The sequence below is a fragment of the Phyllobates terribilis genome, unplaced genomic scaffold (assembly GCF_046119375.1).
Source record: "Phyllobates terribilis strain yellow unplaced genomic scaffold, ASM4611937v1 Scaffold_7__3_contigs__length_470593459, whole genome shotgun sequence".
In the NCBI taxonomy this organism is placed as follows: Eukaryota; Metazoa; Chordata; class Amphibia; order Anura; family Dendrobatidae; genus Phyllobates; species Phyllobates terribilis.
The window spans coordinates 180,996,535-181,013,590 of NW_027362767.1; positions in this window are offsets into that span (position 1 = coordinate 180,996,535).

Sequence of the window (17,056 nt, forward strand, 5' to 3'; positions counted from 1 at the left end):
GAATGTGTGTAGATTACAGACAAGTAAATCGCATTACACATAAAGGTGCATACCCTTTACCCCGTATAGAGGAATCCCTGGCTGCCTTAAAGTCTGCAAATTACTTTTCCACCCTTGACCTCACTAGTGGGTATTGGCAAGTAGATGTGGCTGTGAAGGATCAGGAAAAGACGGCCTTCACTACCCCAATGGGACTCTGCGAGTTCAACAGTATGTTCCTTTGTAGTTCACACATCCCCAAAACATCAGCGATCCACCTCCGTGCTTTACAGTAGGAATGGTGCTCCTTTCATCATAGGCCTTGTTGACCTTTCTCCAAATGTAACGTTTATTGTTGTGGCCAAAAAGTTCAATTTTGGTCTCATCACTCCAATTTAAAGTAATGGCTTTCTTCTGGTGACTTGACCATGCAGCCCACTTTTCTTCAAGTGCCTCCTTTTTGTGTATTTTGAAGCAGCCACACCGCTAGTTTTCAGAGAGTCCTGAATTTCAGCTCATGTTATTTGTGGGTTTTTCTTTGCATCCTGAACAATTTTCCTGGCAGTTGTGGCTGAAATTTTTGTTGGTCTACGTGACCATGGTTTGGTTTTTACAGAGCCCCTGATTGTCCATTTGTTAGTCACAGTTTGAACGCTGCTGACTGGCATTATCAATTCCTTGGATATCTTTTTGTATCCATTTCCTGTGTTATACAGTTCAACTACCTTTTTCCGTAGATCAGTTGACAATTCTTTTGCTTTCCCCATGAATCACAATCCAGAAACGTGGCTGGATAAAAGTTGCAAGAGTCTGTCTGGATCCCAGAAACTCACTCAGCTTTTATGCACACACGCTGATTACAAGCAAACTGGTCACAGGTGAGGATATTACCTTTAGTAGCCATTCAAACCCATTTGTGTCAAATTCTGTGCATGTTATCAGGCCAAAATCACCAGGGTATGTGAACTTTTGATCAGGGTCATTTGTATGTTTTTGGTTGTCATTAAGATTTAAAAAGAGAAAACACAGTAGTTTGACAATAAATGGCTTCACCCAACCAATAACCATGAGTGGAGAAAAAGTTTTTTGGTTATCATTCATATTCTCTGAAACAAGGCCAAGAAAGCAAAAATTGTAAAACTTTGGAGCACAACTGTAATTCATACACAGTTATCTGGTGATATACAGATATCTCTGTTAGAACCCTCCTGTTTGTTTTTTTTCAATCTTGTGTTTTGCGGTCACGTGACCATCTGCCTTTATATTCCAGCTCCACCCTTTTGGCTGTGCTGGACTTCAGTGTTTGTCTGTTTCTCTAGCCAAGTGCTTCAGTTCATTTCTCTGTCAGTTCTTGGTCCTTCTGGGACCTCTAGCACCTTTTGTCAGTTTGTCTTTTTGTGTTCTGCAACTACTTCTCTTTTAGGAACAAAGAAAATGACGGCACTTCCATTACAAAAACTAGGTGTGAACAGGTGCTTACTAAGAGCAGCTACCTCCATATATAATGAACAAATAAAGTAGCACACTGTAACACTGAGTATATAGATATGAAATATGAATAGCATAACTGCTGTAGAAAATAGAAATAAATGGAAAAAATTTTTTGAAATTTTTTTTAGCGCATGTAAATATGAAGTATGGAAAATGAATAGCATTACTGCTGTAAATAAATGAGAAATCTTAGCGCATAAATTGGCCAATTCATGTGTACCTGACAGCCGCGGTAAGGCGTTTCTCGATGTCAGGACCTATCAATGTGAATACCTCTCTAAGAGACCTCCGTCTGCTTATGTGTGGGAAAGACAGATCCTGATGCATTAAAACCACCTGACATCGAGAAACGCCTTACCGCGGCTGTCAGGTACACATGAATTGGCCAATTTATGCGCTAAGATTTCTCATTTATTTACAGCAGTAATGCTATTCATTTTCCATACTTCATATTTACATGCGCTAAAAAAAATTTCAAAAATTTTTTTCCATTTATTTCTATTTTCTACAGCAGTTATGCTATTCATATTTCATATCTATATACTCAGTGTTACAGTGTGCTACTTTATTTGTTCATTTCTTAGTTCTTTTAGGGACCCCTCCCTTTATGCTATAGGTCTTCGTTCAGACTAGCCGAGGACTAATTCGGGTCTGTTCGCTAGGAACAGGCAGCCCGCTACATCGTAGGGATTCAGCTTAGTCTTACTGTAGGGACAGCCTTCCCCTGTCTTTCCTTAGTTCATGTTGCAGATCATAACAATCTCCCTCTATGACACCAGCAGATTCATGGATCTCTGGGGTCGCAGGTTTTACAATATCAGTATTTACCAGTTGTAAGTAATCACCTAGGCAGGTTAACGATGCAACAATATTTTATTAATCACATCCATGGTAATACCGCAATTCCTGGTAAATGGCCAAATACAGTTCTCTCGGTCCTTAAGTTCCCTACCTGGGATCAGTAGTTCCACTGGCTTTGTATCAGGCCATACTCACTGTCTCCCAGCTTTTGATTGGCCCACAGATTTCATATCTCCAGCCAGTAGATTCTGTAGCCACAGTCCACGATCATCCAGACAACAGATAAAACAGCGAAAGCACAGATATCCAGTAGCAACAGTCCTTACGAAAGTTCATCAAATCCAGATGACATATCCACACTGTAGCACGCTTATCCAGCCCAGTCGGTCCTGATCTCCATATCCCATCGATCCATTCATGGTCCAGAGCCACAGTCTCCATCCTATTCCTTTGATTTCCTTCCACACACTCCCTCACTAAAACATGTGTCCGTTTTCCTCCCTGGGGACAGCCCCCCTCCAAAGGTCAGAAGTGATGACACCCTCGCCTTTCAGCATTTACTTTAGCTGAAACAATGAAGAATATTCCAAGAGCCTTCACCTGAGACTGCATGTGAGACCTCCTGTGGTGATGGCTCCACTGTGTCCACAATCAACACTTGCCCCTTGGGCTTATTCACTTTTGGAACAATGGTTAGAGGCTCCTGAGATACTGGTGAGATTAGTGGAAAGTTGGACACTTTACAAGTAAAATTAGTGTACATAAACTGACGAGCAAACAGAACATTAATAAAACACAGCCAGCAAATTTCTAATAAAACACAATAACAATATTGACAAAAATGGGTGCTCGATGCTGGAAAAATATTTAGTAAGTGGCCAGTTCCTCACACCAGCACATTCATTCCTAAAATATTATTACAATAATAAATGAATATAATATATTAGACTGTATCATTCCTGAATATCTAAGGTGATCTGATCTTGCATAGCACATCCATATATGGAAAGATGTACCATAAATGATTGATTATATGGGGTCCCACGACCCTTGTAGTGCATAGTAATAATGGAAAGCAGGAAGAAGAGGTCTCATCGTTTCAGAAAATATATATTTTAAAGATCCGTCCACAAACCAGAGTATGTCAGCACCACCCATGTCCGGGTCTTCATGCCACTTCTTCTGGTGGTTGACTGTCACGGGTGTGTCGGAGGTGACAGACAGCCGCCCTGCGGTGGTTTGTAGGAGATCTCCACTTCTGGCATTGCATACAGCTTCCTAGATAGGAGGCTGTCTTTAGGACCCAGCGACAACCTCCCTCTGGCCTGGGTGTATATAAACCTGGTCTCTCCAGGTGGTCGTCACCCGTTATACTCATTCCTTCCTGGATCTTGGCTGTATCAGCACCACGTCCTCTTTGGAGTTTTGAGGCCGTGTGCACTGTTGGAGTTCATCTAAAGCTAAGCCGTTATTCCCTTGTTTTGTCTTTCCCTTTTGTCTTTAGTTGCTAGCGGAGATTGACTAGTGCTCATCTCCTTCCAACTCTAGTTGTAGCCTTTCGCCAGGGACAGCAGGGCGAGGCACGTGTTCGGCGACAGCTGCGGAAGCTGTATGGGAACATTTAGGGGAGTCAGAGTGACGCTAGTCCAGATTAGGAGGTCACCACTCCCCCCTTTCCCTGTTGTCTGGGCTCCCTTCCCCTTTCCCCTCTGTGTTGTACTCACACCTGGCGTTGCTCTCTGTGTTGCACTCTCACCTGGCGTGACATTATAAACGGCCGAGCACGTTTTGAAAAGAAAAAACTGTCATTTTTTTTCTCTGTGTTTTTGGGCCTGCACCTTGTTTGTTTTTTTTCCCTTTTGGTATGGGATCAGTTGCAGAGCAGTTCCACTGTCTGTCTCTGGAGGTGAATGACCTCCGCTGTGAGGTTCAGCAGCAGTATCAGCGGTTACAGGCCACCAATGTGGGGGTCTCTGCAGGTAGGCCTGTCCAGCCTGAACTCAAGGTTGCCCTCCTGGACAGGTTTTCAGGAGGTAGGGACAGGGTTTTTGTATTTAAGGAGGCATGGAAATTGTATTTCAAGCTTCATCCCTACTCCTCCGGTAATGAGGAGCAACGGGTTGGCATTGTGATCTCTCTACTGCAGGGAGATCCTCAGTCGTGGGCGTTTTCATTACCGCAGGACTCGGTTTGTCTCCAATCTGTGGAGGGTTTTTTGGAGCTCATGCCCTCATCTATGATGACCATGACCGAGTTGCCTTGGCTGAGTCTAAGCTACGTCGCCTTCAGCAGTGGATTCGGTCAGTGGAAACGTACAGTTTGGAATTCCGTAGATGGGCAACGGATTCCAAATGGAATGACTCAGCCCTTAAAGTCAATTTTGTGAGGGGCTAACGGAAAGGTTGAAAGATGCCTTTGCTGTATATGATACCCCTCTGTCCTTGGAGGCTGCCATGTCTTTGGTCATACTTCTGGATAGGTGCCTTCGGGATAGGCGGGTTCAACCTTCTTCTCCGGGGCCTTCTTGTCGGGGTTATGTACCTCTGCCAGGGGACCGGTCTGGGGGTGAACCAGTACTGGGGGAGGTGGAGGAACCTATGCAGTTAGGGGGTGTCTCTACATCATACATCTCCCTGGAGATTCGCAAGAAAAAAGGCGTATGTTTTTTTTGTGGGAAAAAGGGACACTTTGTTGGGACCTGTCCTTCAATTCCTAAACAAAAAAAGACTCATTTAACTCTCGGTAGTCTGGAGTTGGATAAACAATGGGTGCATTTGTGGCCAAACTGCAGTTCCCGCTTTGTCCTGACTGCAGAGGTGGTGCTAGAGAGCAAAATTGAAAACATTTCTGTGTTTGTTGACAGTGGAGCCGGATTCAGCATGGTGGATGCTGAGTTTGTGAAAGCTCATGGTCTCACTTGCTGTGCTTTAGCTGAACCTATTTCCATCTTTGCCATTGACTTGGCGCCACTTGCACAGAAAGCATTTACTCAGATTGTACATAATGTGAAACTGATGGTGGGGTCAGTTCATTGTGAATCATTCCTTGCTATGTTCTGGAGAATCTCCCTACTCCGATTGTTTTAGGTATCTCCTGGCTTGTTAAACATAATCCATTGGTGGAAAACAAAAAATCCCGAACGCGCCACATCATAATTAGGCCCAAAGACTCTCAAATATCAAATCCTACAAAGCACCATTTTGAGTCCAATAAAGCCAGAATAGCTCATAGCAATAGTCATATAAAGTAATCATTTTATTGAATAACAGAATTACAATCATAGACATACATTTAATAAGTCACCATGCTGTTTCGCACTAGTGTATAAGGAAAATTCCTATTAAGTTAGATGAGGTGTCAGCAACGGTTCACAACAAGAACAAGTGGACATGAAAAAACCCGGAATATCTGAGATTCATATATAAAGGGCAGATAGGTGTAATTGATCGTACCAAGTGTCTATCCAGGTGTCACATATAGTCACTATCTCTGTTTAGATCCATCAGAAGGTCTGAAGTGCTTAGGGCAGAACTATGACCAGTCCCAATAATCGTGTAATATTCCCCACAGTATAAAATCCCAGTAATATCATCAAGTGATCAATATATGTTAGAGCAGGGGTCCTCAAACTTTTTAAACACGCGGCCAGTTCACGGTTCCTCAGACCATTGGAGGGCCGGAATATATTTTTTTTAAAAAAACTATGAACAAATTCCTATGCACACTGCACATATCTTATTTTGACGTAAAAAAAAACAATACAGGAACAAATACAATATTTAAAATGAAGAACAAGTAAAGTTAAATCAACCGGTATTTCAATAGGCAGGTAAATGTCCCCAATAGGCAGCATAGGTCCCCAATAGGCAGCATAGGTCCCCAATAGTCAGGTAAATGTCCCCAATAGGCAGCATAGGTCCCCAATAGGCAGGTAAATATCCCCAATAGGCAGGTAAATGTCCCCAATAGGCAGGTAAATATCCCCAATAGGCAGCATAGGTCCTCAATGGGCAGGTAAATGTCCCCCATAGGCAGCATAGATCCTCAATAGGCAGCATAGGTCCTCAATGGGCAGGTAAATGTCCCCCATAGGCAGCATAGATCCCCAATAGGCAGCATAGGTCCTCAATGGGCAGGTAAATGTCCCCCATAGGCAGCATAGATCCTCAATAGGCAGGTTATTTCCCCCTTATAATGCCCCATGCAGGCTGTTCCCCCCTTATAATGCCCCATGCAGGATGTCACCCCCCCATATAATGCCCCATGCAGGATGTCCCTTTCTCCCACCATATAATGCCCCATGCAAGATATCACTCCCCTGTCTTTATAATGCCCCATGCAGGATGTCACCCCCTTATATAATGCCCCATGCAGGATGTCACTCCCCTGTCTTTATAATGCCCCATTCAGGATGTCACCCCCCCCCATATAATGCGCCACTTAAGATATCACTCCCCTGTCGTTATAATGCCCCTTTCAGGATGTCACCGCCCCATATAATACCCCATGCAGCATGTCAGTCCCCCATATAATGCCCCATGCAGGATGTCACTCCCCTGTCGTTATAATGCCCCATTCAGGATGTCACCCCCCCATATAATGCGCCACGCAGGATATCAATCCCCTGTCGTTATAATGCCCCATTCAGGATGTCACCCCCCCATATAATGCGCCACGCAGGATATCACTCCCCTGTCGTTATAATGCCCCTTTCAGGATGTCACCCCCCCATATAATGCCCCATGCAGCATGTCACTCCCCCATATAATGCCCCATGCAGGATGTCACCCCCCCATATAATGCCCCATGCAGGATGTCACCCCCCAATATAATGCCCCATGCAGGATATCACTCCCCTGTCGTTATAATGCCCCATTCAGGATGTCACCCCCCCATATAATGCGCCACGCAGGATATCACTCCCCTGTCGTTATAATGCCCCTTTCAGGATGTCACCCCCCCCATATAATGCCCCATGCAGCATGTCACTCCCCCATATAATGCCCCATGCAGGATGTCACCCCCCCATATAATGCCCCTTTCAGGATGTCACCCCCCCCATATAATGCCCAATGCAGCATGTCACTCCCCCATACAATGTCCCATGCAGGATATCACTCCCCTGTCATTATAATGCCCCATGCAGCATGTCACCCCCCCATATAATGCCCCATGCAGCATGTCACTCCCCCATACAATGCCCCATGCAGGATATCACTCCCCTGTCATTATAATGCCCCATTCAGGATGTCACCCCCCCCCCATATAATGCCCCATGCAGCATGTCACCCCTAATATTATGTCCCATGCCTCCAAACATTAAAAAAAAAAATGCAATACTCACCTCCCTCCTCCTCACCTGCTGCCGCTGCTCAGGTCTGTACTCCAGCGTCGCCCCGCTCTGCGCTGCCTGTGGTGGCTCAGAGGAGGGCGCGGTGTAAAGACGTCACCGCACCCTCTGACCTGACACGTCACAGGGAGTGCGCACCAGGAAGACAGCGGATCTGCGGAGGCACGGGGAGAGGTAAGTATCCGGCTGCCGGGGCCCTGAGCAAGCGGGAGGGAGCGGGCGCTGACACCGCTCTCCTCTGCCCACAGCCCGGCGGGCCGGATAAAAATCCTCCGCGGGCCGCATGTGGCGCGCGGGCCGTAGTTTGAGGACCCCTGTGTTAGAGTAATAGTCTCCTATCAGGAGATAGGGATATATGGAGTGTGCAAAGAAGCATCCAATAATGAACTGGTCGCGGCCCCGTGATAAAGCTCTACATAGTGACTCTTAATGAGCCTGGAGAGTAATTATCAATAGCACCACAACATTGCAATTGTTACCTTCTCAGCGTGTTTCCCTGTCCAATTCAGTGCCCCTACGCACGTTTCGGTGCCTCATGCACCTCTTTCAAGGGGAGTGTCTTGTCTGTACTGCTCCATACTATGGCTCCTATTTATGCTGTGCAAAGGTATATCTCCAGGTGCCAGGCTAATTGGCGCGTGCGCTTCAATTCCAACCGCCACGTCATGCGCAACATCCGGGTCTCCGCGATGACGCGCGCAGGTCAGAGGGTGCACTTCCCATGACCCATATGCGCGCTCCCCACGAGGACTTCGGAGATCGCGCGGTGGTACTGGTCCTAGAGCGCACGCGCACTGGGCGCCATATTGTTGAAGTCTCTGACTGCCACCAATCTATCATCACCCTCTCCAATACAGACACAGTCTCCCCACCTATGTCTCCCACAAAACATTTCATTCATTGAATCAAGGACGGAGGAGGCAAATAGAGAGGTATGCATCAGTCCATCACCGCCCGAGACAAAAGTTAATGAATCAAATTGACGTATATAGCTAATTGCACCATTAGTACTAAGAAATGGGGGACAAAATCCTGAATATCATATTGCACAACCAATTCTATATTATTGCACTCCATCCCAAAAACATCAAAATGACATAATTATCAAAATAGATTACATTCTCATTGGCATGCTCAGTCCCATTCAAATAATATAATGCATGGCTCAGACCAAAAATGACCCCCCCATCTCAAAGGGAAACGTACCATTAATTATCCCGATATAGTAGTAAATTTAGTATTCAGTTCCTAGGTGGCTATTGATATTAGGTTCAAACGCCATGCAGGTACCATCTGACATGGGACAGTATTTATATATCTGCAATGGGGACTCATCATAAGAAATGATGCCAATGAATTGCATACAAATAATGCTAATCTTTTAATCTCATGAATGAGTGTCTTAATAAAACATATCCCATATATATAAAGTCATGATTACGATACCAAATGATTAAGTCACGAAGAATTGTGATGATAGATGAGGTGATCCAGAGGTAGGTATCCCTGGTAGATACACATGATGAATAACGCTATTACACGCTATATAGAGCCGCTCTCTAAAATACAAACAGAAAAAACACAAAAAATTAAAATAATATAAAATGAAATTAAAAAAAGAGTATGGAGGCAAAGGTCCTATATGAAGGAAGAGAAGCTCAATTTCTCATTCAATCCATTTGGTGTCATCGTGTCCAAGGTCGCAATCCAGCGACACTCCATTTGGGCTAGAAGGTGTTGTAAATCGCCTCCCCTAATGCCACAGCGCAACCTATCTATGCCCCGTACCCTAAACGATGATGGATCACAGCCATGCACTAGTCTAAAGTATCTCGGTATTGTTTTTAGACCGGTGGGATCCAAAGCCTCCCTGGCCGCTAGGATGTCCCGTACATGTTCCCTTGTTCGGATTCTTAGTTCGCGAGAGGTGAGGCCCCCATAGATAAGACTGCAGGCGCAGGTAGCGTAATAGATTACATGCGTAGAACTACCTGAAATATGATGGGTAATTTGAAAATGCTGTTTACCATCTGAAGACCAAAAATCAACGGCCCTTATCATGTTCCTGCATGCCAAACAGTCACCGCATGGAAAAAAGCCCCACCTCGGGCCCCTAGATCCGAACAAGGGGACTGTCTCGGCCACATAATGGCTCCTCACCAGTCTATCTCTGATGCTCTTATTTCTCCTTGCAGTTACCTGTGGTCTATTTGGGAGAGTCACGGCCAATGTGGAGTCAGTCTTCAGAATGCTCCAGTGTCGTTCCAAGATATGACGCATAACGTTCCATTGGAAGTTGTAAGTGGAAATAAACCGTATATTATTATCTCTATGTTTTCCTCTGACGGCCTTATTTAAGAGGCTAGGTCTTGGAGTTTGTTTAGCTTGATTATAACCCTTATTGATCGATCTATTACTATAACCACGTGAGAGAAATCTCTCCCTCAGGTCTGCAGCTTGACACTCAAATCTCATGTCCGGGGAGCAATTCCTCCTCATCCGTAAAAAGTGACCAGTTGGAATAGCTCTAATCGTGGCAGGTTCATGTGCCGAGGTTGCATGAAGCAGAGAATTGACAGAAGATTCCTTACGAAAAACATCCGTTTGTATGTATCCATCCTCTGCTACTATTAATTTGATGTCAAGGAAGTCAATTTGTTGTTTGTGACATCTGTGTGTGAGCCGAATGTTGGAATCGTTGCGGTTCAGGGAGTCCATGAGTTCATTTATTCCCGATTCTGTCCCCTGCCAAATTATTAACAGATCATCGATATATCGATACCAGCACTGCACATGAGAAATGGCGCACGCACCGTCACCGAAAACCTGCCTCTCCCAGAGGCCTAAAAACAGGTTAGCGTATGACGTGCGCACGCCGCACCCATGGCAGTGCCTTGCTTTTGAAGAAAAAATCTGTCTTTAAATGTAAAAAAAAATGGGTCAGAATGAACCGCAACAATTCCAAGATAAGGTCACACAAAGATGGCTCCATTGGTGGATTGGCAAACCGGGGAGCTTATTGAATGGAGAGATTACTGCCATGAGAACTGTCTGAATGTTTCCATTGCTGCTGTCTCAACAGAAATACTGCCTGCTTTTCTGTCTGGTTTTGAGGACATTTTTTCTGAGAGGGGGTGTCAGGATTTTCCTCCTCATCGTGCTTATGACTGTCCTATTAACCTGACCCCTGAAGCTAAACTTCCCAAGTCCAGACTGTATAATCTTTCTGGCCCTGAGAGACAAGCCATGAAGGATTTGATTGCGGAAAGTCTGGAGAAGGGACATATCAGACCCTCATCTTTGCCGTGGCAGCAGGGTTCTTCTTTGTGAAGAAAAATGATGGCGGTCTATGTCCCTGTTTAGATTTCTGGGAATTAAATCAAATTACCATCCGTGATCCATGCCCTCTTCCTCTGATTCCTGATTTGTTCAGCCAGGTTGTGGGAACTAAGGTATTCTCCAAGCTGGACTTAAGGGGAGCCTACAATCTGGTTAGAATCAGAGAAGGGGACGAATGGAAGACAGCGTTCAATACCCGGAAGGTAATTTCGAGAGTCTGGTTATACCTTCTGGCTTGACCAATGCACCTGCGGTATTCCAGCATTTCATAAACTATATTTTTCATCATTTGGTGGGGAGGTTTGTGGTGGTCTATCTGGACGATATTTTGGTTTATTCACCTGATTTTGAGACCCATCAGAGGTATGTTAAGCAGGTTCTCCAGATATTAAGGGATAACAAACTATGCCAAACTAGAGAAATGTGTTTTCGCTGTTCAGGAGGTTCAGTTTTTGGGGTACTTGTTGTCATCTTCAGATTTTCGGATGAATCCGGAGAAGATCCGTGAAGTCCTTGACTGAGAACCTGAAGGCCCTACAACGTTTTCTGTGTTTTTCTAATTACTCTGTTGTAGTGAAACCCCTTACTGACATGACCAAGAAGGGGTCTGATTTTTCCAAATGGTCGGATGCTTTCCTACAGGCTTTGTCTTCCATAAAGAATCATTTTGCCACTGCACCTATACTTAGTCAACCCGATGTTTCTCAACCTCTTTATTGTGGAGGTCGATGCTTCGGATGTCGGAGTTGGGGCTGTGTTGTCTCAGGGTTCGTCCCCTGGTAAATGGTGTCCATGCGCCTTCTTTTCTAAAAAATTGTCTTCAGCTGAGAGAAATTATGACGTGGGTAATAGGGAACTTTTGGCGATCTAATTGGCATTCGAGTAATGGCGACACTGGTTGGAGGGGGCTGTCCATCCTATTACTGTTATTACTGACCATAATAACCTGTCATATCTCCAGTCAGCTAAACGTCTCAACCCTAGACAAGTCAGATGGTCCCTGTTTTTTACTAGGTTCAACTCTGTTGTCACTTTTCGTCCAGGGGTTAAAAATATCAAGGCTGATGCTTTGTGCCGGAGCTCCTCTGGTGGTAGGGACCATGAGAACCCTACCCCGATATTGCAGAAAGGGGTAGTCATTTCGGCTCTTTATCCTGAACTAGAGGGTGAGGTGTTGGAGGCTCAGGGGGACACCGCTGCCTCCTGCACTACAGGAAAGTTATTTGTACCATCTGATCTGCACTGTAAAGTAATCAAGGAACATCATAACTCTGTGCTTACTGGGCATCCAGGTGGTAAGGCAACCGCGGACCTCCCCTCATTGTTTTTGGTGGCCGAGGTTGCATCAGGATGTGATTGACCACATAGCTGCTAAGGTTTTGCATATCCGTCCGTCTGGTACTCTTATTTTGCTACCCATCCCTTGCAGGCCATGGCCATGGACATTACTGACCTACCGATTTCTGCAGGCAAAACGGTGGTTTTGGTGGTAGTAGATAGGTTCAGTAAAATGGTTCACTTCGTCGCTTTACCTGCACTTCCCAATGCTAAGACACTTGCCCAGGTGTTCATAAATGAGATTGTGAAGCTTCATGGGGTTCCCTCAGATGTGGTGTCTGATTGGGAGACCCAGTTTGTTTCCAAGTTCTGGAAGGCATTCTGTTCTCGACTGGGGGTGCAGCTGTCCTTTTCCTCTGCCTTCCACCCTCAGTCGAATGGTCAATAACAACTTGGAGACATACCTCAGGTTTTTCGTCTCTGAAAATCAGGAGGTTTGGCAGAAATTGCCATCAATAATCATCGTGAAGAATCCACTGACTGGTCACTGTTCTTCGGTGCATATTGTTATCATCCACAGTTTGGTACCTTCAGTGGGGTGTAGCTTCAGGAGTTCCTGAGGAGGAACGGTTTGATTCGTCGCTCTCCTCGGTATGGCAGGGTGTTCTGTGTAATTTAAAGACCATGGGTGACAGGTATAAACCTATGGCTGACAGAAAACGCTTGCCAGGTCCGGACCTGAATGTGAATGACTTTGTGTGGTTGTCTACCAAGAATATAAGATTTAAAGTTCCTTCTTGGAAGCTGGGACCTAGGTTTATTGGTCCCTACAAAATAATCGCCGTCATTAACAAAGCAGCGTTTCGTCTTGAACTTCCTCGGGCCCTTAAGGTCAATAATGTGTTCCACAGGTCCTTAGTGAAAAGTTACATAGAACCTCTTGAGCCCTCACCACTACCACCGCCCCCAGTAATGTTTGATGGTAACCTGGAGTTTGAGACTTAGAGGATTGTAGATTCTCGTCTCCAACGTCGTTCTCTACAATACTTGGTGCACTAGAAAGGCTATGGTCCAGAGGAGGGGATGTGGGTTTCAGCGTCAGAGGTGAACCCTCCCAGATTGGTTCGCTATTTTCTCACCTCTTTTCCTGAGAAACCCAGTCCTGAGTGTCTGGAGGCCACTTGTAGAGGGGAGGTACTGTCACGGGTGTGTCGGAGGTGACAGACAGTCGCCCTGCAGTGGCTTTTAGGAGATCTCCACGTTTGGCATTGCAGACAGCTTCCTACACAGGAGGCTGTCTTTAGGACCCAGCGACTACCTCCCTCTGGGTTGGTCTCTCCAGGTGGGCTTTGCCGGTTATGCTTATTCCTTCCTGGATCTTGGCTGTATCAGCACCACGTCTTCTCTGCAGTTTTGAGGCAGTGTGCACGGTTGGAGTTCATCTAAAGCTAAGCCGTTATTCCCTTGTTTTGTCTTTCCTTTTTTTTTTTTAGTTGCTAGCGGAGATTGACTAGTGCTCATCTCCTTCCACCCCTAGTTGTAGCCTTTCACCAGGGACAGCAGGACGAGGCACATGATCGGCGACAGCTGCGGAAGCTGTATAGGGACATTTAGGAGAGTCAGGGTGATGCTAGTCCAGATTCGGAGGTCACCACTCCCCCCTTTCCCTGGTGTCTGATCTCTCTTCCCCTTTCCCCTTTGTGTTGTACTCACACCTGGTTTTACTCTCTGTGTTTCACTCTCACCTGGCGTGATATTGACAGATTTCTTCTTCGTGTTTACCTCTGGCAGTGGGGGGAAGAGTATGGTCTCCAGATATGGTCCCCTGCCGAAACTCCAAACTATATTTTCTCTGAGCATTTGACCGTAAAATAGACACACTGAATTGTGCAGCTACGCCCAGTGAGCAGATGCCAGTGGCTTCGTGCACGGCAAAAGTTAACAGCCGCCAGCCAATCAGAGGCCAGAGCTGACGTCGGTGCACGTGTCGTCGACGTATGGCATCACTGCCATGCGCCAGCGTGTCCGCGTCTCAAATACATAAGAAAGAGGACACCGCTGGACCGCAGGCAGATAAGGAGCAGCTCTTATTTTTTTTTTATTTTTTTTTACTAAAATCCGCAATATGGGGGCAAGATGAGAGATCATATAGGGTCAGAATTGGAGTTCATATGAGGGCTGGATGGTGGCATATGGTGTCAGGATGTGAGAACATATGGGGGCAGTATGGAGACATATGGGACCAGGATGGGTATTCATATCGGGGGTGGATGGAGACATATGGTGTCAAGATTAGAGAACATATGGGGGCTGGATGGTGACTTATGGAGTCAGGCTGAGAGAACATATGGAGGCAGTATGGAGACATATGAGACCAGGATGGGAGTTCATATGGGCCAGGAGGGAGAACACATGGGGGCAGGATGGGAGGACATATGGGGCCAGGACGGAGACATATGGAGTCAGCATAGCAGAACAAATGGGGGCAGTACAAAGACACATGGGGCCAGGAATGAGACTCATTGGATCAGGAATGAGACACATGGGGCCAGGGATGAGACACAAAGGGGCCAGGAAGAGGGACGCTATTATGGGAAGGGGCCAGGATGTGGGACAGGCTGTCTTTAGGATCGAGCGGCTACCTCTGTCTTGCTAATTAGCTCTCTGGCCTGGGTGCGTCTGAGAGGGAGTCGCCGGCTATATTAATTTCTACTTGTGAAGCTTAGCAGGAGCAGTACTACGTGCTCTCTGGAGCTTGATGCCGTGTGCTTATTTGGAGTTCATCTAAAGCTAAGCCATTTCCCCCTGTTTTGTTTACCCTTGTTGTCTATAGAGTTTAGTGGAGGTTGACTAGTGCTCATCTCCTCCCATCCCCATCCGTAGCCATACGCCAGGGAGAGCAGGGCGAGGCACGCGTGCGGCGATTGCTGAAGAGGCAATATAGGGACGGTAGTTGAGACAGAGTGACGCCAGATCAGACTAGGAGGTCTCCACTTCCCCCTTTCCCTAGTGTCTGGGAGCTCCTTTTCCCTTTTCCCTGGAGTGACAGGTTGCAGGAGATCTCTACGTTTGGCATTACAGACATCTTCTTAGATGAGAGTCTGTCTCTAGGACCTAGCGGCTACCTCCCTCTGGTAATTAGCAGCTCCCTGGCCTGGTGTGTCTGAGAGTGAGGTGCCGGCTAAATTTATTTCTAATTGTGAAGGCTTAGCAAGAGCAGTACTTCGTCCTCTCTGGAGCTTGAGGCCGAGTTTGCATTTGTCTGGAGTTGTCTAAAGCTAAGCATTCTCGCCCTGTTTTGTCTACCCTTGTTATCTATAGAGTTTAGTGGAGATCGACTAGTGCTCATCTCCTCCCATCCCTTGCCTTAGCCATACACCAGGGAAAGACAGGGCGAGGCACGCGTGCGGTGATTGCTGAAGAGGCAATATAGGGACGGTAGTTAAGACAGGGTGTCATTAGATCAAACTAGGAGGTCTCCACTTCCCCCTTACCCTAGTGTCTGGGCTCCCTTTCCCTCTTCCCTCTGTGTTGCACTAAATCTTTCCCACACCTGGCATGACAATAAGACTGAGGGTGGGGCCCCTTAATTATGAAGTAATTCCTTGTTATGTTCTGGAGGGTCTTCCCACTGCTGTTGTACTGGTTCTAGCCTGGTTGGTGAAATATAATCCGGTAGTGGATTGGCAATCCAGGGAAATTGTGGAATGGCGAGATTAGTAGTAAGGCAACTGTGGACCCCCTTTCCGTCGTTGCCCCTAGATTGGTTCGATCATTCCATGCCTTTCATCCAGATAAACCTGGTCCTGAGTGTCCGGAGACCACTCGTAAAAGGGGTGGTACTGTCATGGGTGTGTCAGGGTTAACAGACAGCCATACGGTGTCCGTCTGTAGAAGGTCGCTGCTTTTGGCCTTACAAACATCTTCCTGAGCTTTTCTTTATTCCTCTCCTTGCTTGGGGATTATACCTTTCTCTTTAGGACCCTGAGTTATCCTCATCTTTCTCCTGTTAATCAGCACTTCCTTACTGTGTCCTTAAATACCCTCAGATCCTCAGAGAGTTGTTGGTGATAGCATGTATACCTATTTAGGCCTGGGATTCTAGTAGTCGACTAGAATTACCTTGGATTTCCTCGGTGGATTGTTGGCGTGCTTTCTCTGGTGTCTTCTTGGAGCTAAGTGTATTCCCCTGTTTGTTTCCCTTGTGTGTACTTTAGTTGTAGTGGGGCTGACTTAGTGTTCACCCCTCTTGCTTCCTACCTAGGGCCTAGCCTTAGGGTCAGCTGCGGTCAGGTTCCCTGCTTGGTGATATGTGCAGAACCTAATTAGGATCTATAGGAAAGTCAGGGTTTGTCATCAGATCTTTTTAGGGGTCTCAACTCTCCCTTTCCCTAGTTGTAGGGCTCCCTCCCCTTTTCCCGTCATATACACTGGGTTATCCCCATACCTAGCGTGACACCGATCTGGCAGACTTTACAATGCATCAGTGCAGAGCCAGCGGTCAAAGTGCCGAGGTGTGATTAGCCCCATATTTGTAGGTCATTAACGTTCCCCAACACGTCAGGATGCCTTGTCTTTATTCATACTATTGCTTACTGAGTGCATCCATGTGGATCTGAACAGGTTCCTTTTCTTGCTGAAGGTAAACTTGTGTCTGCAGTTTCTCTAAATCTGACTGAAGAGATCCATAGTTCTCATAATTTTGCTCCAGATCACACTCCCACACAAAAATTGTTTGTTCCTCCTCTGTTCTATCTGTGAGTTCTACAGGAGTTCCATGTTTCCATCTTTGCAGGTCATCCTCGAATAAATGATATA